At 32.5% G+C, this 7,425-nt stretch overlaps 1 long non-coding RNA gene across 1 annotated transcript; it reads left to right on the top strand.

Annotated features, from left to right (window-relative positions):
• Positions 1 to 1,101: 1,101 nt before the first annotated feature.
• Positions 1,102 to 1,464, top strand: LOC133877179 (uncharacterized). Its single transcript, XR_009901674.1, has 3 exons — positions 1,102 to 1,196; positions 1,284 to 1,345; positions 1,446 to 1,464. It is a non-coding gene; the product is annotated as an uncharacterized LOC133877179 (long non-coding RNA).
• Positions 1,465 to 7,425: the final 5,961 nt, after the last annotated feature.

The raw sequence follows: 7,425 nt of genomic DNA, 5'->3' as shown, positions 1-7,425 counted from the left end.
GAAGAACAAGAGTCATACTGTTTTAGGAGGAGATTTTCTTCACATGCGTTGTGCCGCTCATATTTTAAACCTTGTTGTGCATGAAGGCTTGAAAGACTTAGGTGACTGTGTTACTAATATAAGGAACGCAGTGAGATATGTGAGGTCTTCACCGAAGAGGATGTCAAATTTTAAAGAGTGTATAGAGCGGGAAAAAATTAAATGTAAAAACATGATGTGTTTAGATGTTCCAACTAGATGGAACTCTACATATTTGATGTTGACCACTGCTGAGAAGTACCAAAGAGCTTTTGACCTATTGGGGGAGGATGAACATAATCATTTTGTTGTTCCTCAACCTATTGATTGGGAAAATGCTAGGGCATTTGCGACATTTTTGCAAACTTTTTATGAAGCTACATTGAAGTTCTTTGGTTCAACTCATGTCACTTCCAATTCATATTTTTTGCAACTTTGTATTATTCAAAATACTTTGAATGATGGTTGTCTCAGTGAAGATGAGGTCTTGAGTTCTGTGAGTTTTAGTATGAAACAAAAATATGAAAAGTATTGGGGGACTATGGATATGATCAATTTAATGTTGTATGTTGGTTTTGTTCTTGATCCACGCAACAAGATGAAGGCATTGGTGTTTTGGTTGAAAAAATGTAATGGGCCTATGTGGGCGGATCAAATAGAGGCAAAAGTGAGAGACCTCCTGAATCGTTTAATTGAGCAATACAATAAGTTTCATGGGAGGGGAGTAGGGGAGTCATCTAACATTGTTGAAGATACAAGAAGAGTAGATGTCAATCCTATTTGTGGTGATGGAGATAAAGAGACACAATATAGGAATATGTTTTCCCAACACCTTGTCGCAGAGAATGACTTGGAATGTAGGTCGGATGTGGATCAATATTTGTTGGATGGGTGTGAAGCAAATATTATAGATTTTGACATCTTAAATTGGTGGAAGGTTAATACACCAAAATATCCTACTCTCGCAGCCATAGCTCGTGATGTATTGGCCATCCCTATTTCCACCGTTGCCTCTGAGTCTGCCTTTAGCAACGGAGGACGTGTATTGGATACCTTTAGGAGTTCATTGTCTCCGCTTACTGTTGAGGCCTTGATTTGCACACAAGACTGGTTGAAGAATCGCCCAATGATCTATGAGGAAGTGTTTCAGGACTTTATGGAAAGCTATGATGAACCTGGTAAATTTTTATGAATTAGTTATTTATAAATTCATTTCATTTACTTTTCATTATTTATTTATTTAACTCAAACTTTTTCTATTGTAGATGGGCCTAAGAATCAACATTCTCATTCAATGACGACTGACACATCTTATTCCTAGAGGAAGGTTATCATTTTTTGACTTGTCATTATATTTATATTACAATGCAATTGCTTAGTTTGTCAATTTTTTAAGTTTATAATATTTATTGTTGTTATCTCCACAGGATTTTGCTAGAAGACCGAATAGGAGTCGTGTTGTTATTTCCACAAGATGGTTTTGTTCTTGAGTGTAGACTTATGGACTATGGATATGGTTTGATAATTGATGGGTGTGGGTGTGTGGACTTTTGGACTATTTGGATATGGTTTTTTTTTTTATGTTGTGAATCAAACAATGTTGTGAGTGTGGGTGAGTGGACTTGTAGACTATGGACTATGGACTATGGATTATTTGAATATGGTTTGATTTTTTGATGTTGTGAATCAAATCATATTGTGAGTGTGGGTGAGTGGACTTGTAGACTATGGACTATGGATTATTTGAATATGGTTTGATTTTTTGATGTTGTGAATCAAACCATATTGTGAGTGTGGGTGAGTGGACTTGTAGACTATGGACTATGGATTATTTGAATATGGTTTGATTTTTTGATGTTGTGAATCAAACCATATTGTGAGTGTGGGTGAGTGGACTTGTAGACTATGGACTATGGATTATTTGAATATGGTTTGATTTTTTGATGTTGTGAATCAAACCATATTGTGAGTGGGTGAGTGGACTTGTAGACTATGGACTATGGATTATTTGAATATGGTTTGATTTTTTGATGTTGTGAATCAATTCATATTGTGAGTGTGGGTGTGTGGACTATGAACTATTTGAATATGGTTTGATTTTTTGATATTGTGAATGTAGGGGTCTAAGAGGTGTGTTGATAGTTGACTTTTGTTTCGAATATGGTGTGTCCACTTGTGTTTTGAATTTTTGATTTTATGTAAACGCATAATTGCTTGCAAATTGATTTTATGTAAACGCATAATTGCTTGCAAATTTGTAATTTTGTATTTTAAACAATAGCCTAATTTAACAAATTGCATAATAGAAAACTAGTAAAAAAAAAAAGGTTCAAAATAAAACAGGTCCAATAGCTAAAAAAGAAAACAAAATAACCCAAAAAAAACAAAAAAAATTGAAAAACCAGTTCCCGGTTACCGGTTGGCGGTTATAACCGCCAACCGGCGGTTATTTGAAAACCGCCAACCGCCTAGGCGGTTGGCGGAGGCGGTTAGCAATTTTTGCTAACCGCCCAGCCGGTTACGGTTGCCGGTTTTGTCCAAAAACCAGCAACCGTAACCGGCTTACAAAACCGGCAACCGTAACCGGCTTTTCAGCCCTACTTGGAATGCCCAATTTTAGAATCACCACAAATATCTTAAATCAGCTCATTAAGTGATGCTTTGATCTTCTTGGATCTTGCTCTAGTAATAGGTCCAACTAGAACATGCAATGGATCATTTAATGGTGCATGTTGATTCTCATCATTCTCCCTCTTTTCAAAAAGATTCGACGTCGAATCGTCACCTTTTTCTCCTCATAGTATTTAAGGCACTCAAAAATTAACTCCAAGCTTTTTTTTATTATTATTATTCTTTTCTTTACTGACGTCTCTTTTTTTGAAAAAAAAAAAAAAAAAAACCCTTAGTGCACGAAACAAAACAAGAATAAGGAATAATGAACACAAACGGAACAATATAGGACGATAACAATAACAATGAATAATGAACACAAACGGAACAAGATAATGATAACAAGAAACAAAAGATAGAAGGTTAGTAAACCTAATATTAGAACCTTGGCTCTAATACTAAATGATGCGAACCTCAACCGACACGCTTTGAGACCCAACAAACAATATTGGAATATTTGCCCCAAGAAAACTCAAATTCATATTTTTAATAGAAAATCCTGACCCAACGTTTATAAATGAAATGCGAATCGAATATATAAAGTAATAAACCCCGACCCAAAGATTATAATTGAATCACGAACCAAGGGTATATTTTTTGAATGCCACAATGAAGAATCCTTGATAAGTTCACAAGTTTTCTGAAGAACCAATAGAGAAAATAAACCTCACGTTTTCTTTTATTTCCATTCAATGATCTTCATTACAATGAGTGCATGTTATTTATAACATTTTCAGCTCTACACACCCATTATAAGGAAAATGAAACTAATGTATTTCAAAAATAAGAAAATAGATTAAAAAAAAAAGGGACAAAACATAGGAGCCTAAAATTTAGTACTAATAATAGGCAAGTCAATCAGCCAATTAATTAGTATAAAATTGGCAAGTTAATCAGCTAATTAATTGGTATGAAATTAGAAAGTAATCAGCCACCTTCTCCTTCTAATTCCATGCCCAATCAAGCCATCAACAATTAACCCACGCCATTTCTAAGGAAATTACGGTCATTAATCCATGCCCAATTAAGCAAGATCAACCCCATCAATAGCTTGGATTAAATTTATTAAGCCTTTATCTTCCTTTGGGCCAAGCTTGAAATGCCTCGTTTTAGAATCACCCAAAATCTCTTGAATCAGCCCATTAAGTTCTTCTTTGATCTTCTTGGATCTTGCTCTAGTAATAGGCTCAACTGGAACATGCAATGAATTAATTCTTTAATGGTGCATGTTAATTCTCTCATCAGCAACTTTGAAAAAAGACTTGTAGTTGTTTACGAACTTTTTCACTATAGGCTTTGGTAGAGTTGATCTTCTCAACCTTCATGAATCATGTCTTAGCATTAGGAATCTTCAAGATGATCACTTTTGTTTTTTTCTTTTTTCTTCTTCTTCTTCTTCTTCTTCTTTTTTTTTTTTTTTTTTTTTTTTTTTTTTTTTTTTAATCTCAAAAGATGTTGGGTATTATTGGGAATAATCTCATTCGGTCCGGCCCACTTTAGGGAGCCTTTCAGCCCACATTAATTCGCATGAGGACCGAGCCCAAGGCCCACTGGATATGATCCATCGATGATGGAATCGGGATACCCCGGGAAGGTATTATCTTGGGACCGGTGTAGCCACCCGGGACTCTGTTATACACTATCCTGAATATCTCGGGATCACTCTTTGTCCAGAGAAATCCAGGGTTGGCATTAGTCCCATATTTATCTCCGAGAATCTCGCCTTGAGACCACTAAGAAAAGGATCCCGATATGGAAGGTGGAAGACTCTGGATTGGAATGGGACTCCGGCAGCACTCCTAGGTCAAAGGAAAGGAAAGTGACAGAACCCTAGGGAGAAAAAGGTATTTGTCACTCAACCTATAAATATACAAGGAACTTAGGTATGAAAGAGGGATTGCCATTATTATACTTACGCAATTATATACTCAAATACTGACTTAGGCGTCGGAGGGAGGAACGCCAGCCAACCCCCGACATATTCTCTTCGTTGTGTTTGTTTTTGCAGTGACCAGAAGACAAGACTATCGGAAGGGAGTAAGATGTCACGGCTATACTGGAAATTGTACCAACATGTATCTTTGGTAAATGATTTTGCGGTGGAATTTTTGTTTGAACAGTAGTTAAGAAATGATTGATGTGATAGAAAGTAGAAAACGTTTGAGATTTTTTATAAGGAAAAGTAAAAAAATTATGTTTTTTTAATGAATTTTTTGTTTGAATAGTAATAAAAAGTTATTAATGTGATATAAAAAAATATAAATGTTTTCAATTTGACTTTTTTAAGAAAAGTGAAATGGTTTGCCAAACGGTACCATTGTAAAGCTACCACATTTCTTGTTTGTTCTTGAATCATCTTTGACCATCATGTCCCACATTTCCAGCCAATTCACTCCAACAAATCAGAAATCATTGCCCTAATCTTCTCCACCCGATGTTTTTTGAGATCCTTCAAACATTTTCTTGGTAGAGTAGAATTAAGGGCACGATTGATAAACAACTCCACTTTCCTTTGTTTTTTTTTTTTTTTTTTTTTTTTTTTTTTTTTTTTTTATGACTTCCTCTAATAAAAGTTAATTTGAAAGCATTCTAACTTTTTTTTTGACTTTTTATATCAAATCAATCATTTTTTTCATTAATATTCAAATAAAAGAAAAACCATTAAAAAAAAATCATTTTTCCTTACAAAAAATTACAAACTTCTTTCTACTTTAAATCACATCAATAAAATTTTATTACTATTTAAAAAAAAAAAAAATTAATGTTTACCAACCGAGTCAAGAACACCTACCTCAAAAACTACTATTCAATTTTCCAATTTTGACGAGGAAAATTAGAAAAAATCATGTGTTTTTATCTTAATTTCCTATGGTGTAATAAGCTGACGTGTCCATTTTTTATTTATTAAAGGACATAAAAACCTTAGTTTGTGCCATAACTTTTACTGAAGTTATCCTCCTTCGTAATATGTTTGACGCTTTGCTTGGTCCAACCAATCGCCAACCAACCGAAACTCCGCGTAAATATTAAACTCGCACTTTACAGCTATTACCCTATTAAGCATAATAATTAAGTTCTGTGCTGGAAGAATTTTAGGGAGCATACTTTCCAAACGCGCTAGAGAATCGCGTGGTGGTAGCTTGTCGGTGCTACCTTCGTAGTAATTGGGCGTGGTCACTTCACATGTCACCGTAGCAAATGCTTATCCCTGCGACAACAAAGCTAGTGGGCAAGAAAAGAAGCACGAGAACAATAAAAAGCCTCCCAACGTTCTTATCCTTTCTAAATATCCTTGATCTTTTCATTTCAAAAATGAGGTTAAATACCTTTTTCTCAATATGGTTTAACAATTTTTTTACTAAAACTAAAAGAAAAATTAAAAAAAGGTGGACAATTTTAAAATTAAAAAGAAAATTTTAAAAGTTTTTAACTTTTTCTAAATTAATTTTTTTTAAAATAATTAATTTTCCTTTTTAAGATAAAAATTTAATATTTTCGTTTTTTTGAAAAAAATTAAAACTTCCGTTTTAAAAAAACAAATTAAATTTTTTTTCATCTTTTTTAATTATTTTTTTATTATTTATAGAAGTATTTTTGTTTTATTTAAAAAATTGTAAGGTCATTTTTGTCTTTTTGTTGACCTTCGGAGGACATTGACAACTTTTTTTATAGTTTTGAGAAAACATTGTCCCAATTGAAAATTTGGAGGGACATGATCAATTGGGTGGTAGTTTAAGGGAGTATATAGACTTTTTCCTTCTCTTTTTTTTTTTTTTTTCTTCTTTTTTTTTTTTTTTCATCCATATATTGACGAAAATTTACATCTATGCCCTTAAAAACAGACACGTGTCCATATGCCTCATTAAAAAATGCTTTTAAAAAATATAAAACTACTTTTTTAAAAAAGAAACAAAAAAAAAGACGTTTTTTTTTTAAAAAAAAATAGGGGTGACCGACCACCACCTAAGGCCAACCTTTGATTTTTTTATTTTTCCTCTATTTTTCCTTTCCTTTTGGCCTTATAGTTTGTGGCCATATCCATGTGGGTGATTCAACCACCTCTAAACTAGCCATTGAGGTGGTTTAGCCACCATTCTTTTTGTTCAAAAAGTTTTTTTTTTTTTTTTTTTTTTTTAAAAAAAATGTTTTAATACTTTTAGTTTTTCCATTTTTTTTTTAATTTTTAACGAGGCATAGGGTCGCATGTTTTTTTTTTTTTTTTTTTTTTTTTTTTAAGGATTTACGTAGATTTTCGTCAATTTATGAATGGAATTTGGACGACGGAAGTATCATCTTCATTTTTAGCCATAAGTAAAATATTATCTACGATACAAATTGAAACCTATGTGAAAAAAATAAAATTTTTTAAATCACATGAGGGTCAAAGATATTTAACTCTAAAATATATAACTAAATTATGCTAAAAATCTCCTTAGTTATTCGTAAGTTGTAAAAAATAGAAAATTCAATTCAATTTTTTTAAGTCATCCCATATTTAGTTTTATTTTTCTTGTTTATATATAGTATTTGTGTTTGAACTCGATTTATATCATTATATTGACCAACAAAATAATATATTTAATTATGTCTATGTATGGATTTAAATTTTTTACAAAACACATTAAACATTTAATTAGAATTAAACATAAACTATGGAAATATGATTGTAACTCGGTGACCATTAACATACCATATAATTTTAAAAGAAATACTATATACCACGAATTTATTTTACAA

Source organism: Alnus glutinosa, chromosome 9, assembly GCF_958979055.1.
Source record: "Alnus glutinosa chromosome 9, dhAlnGlut1.1, whole genome shotgun sequence".
NCBI lineage: Eukaryota > Viridiplantae > Streptophyta > Magnoliopsida > Fagales > Betulaceae > Alnus > Alnus glutinosa.
This window is presented reverse-complemented; position numbering and strand designations above follow the sequence as displayed.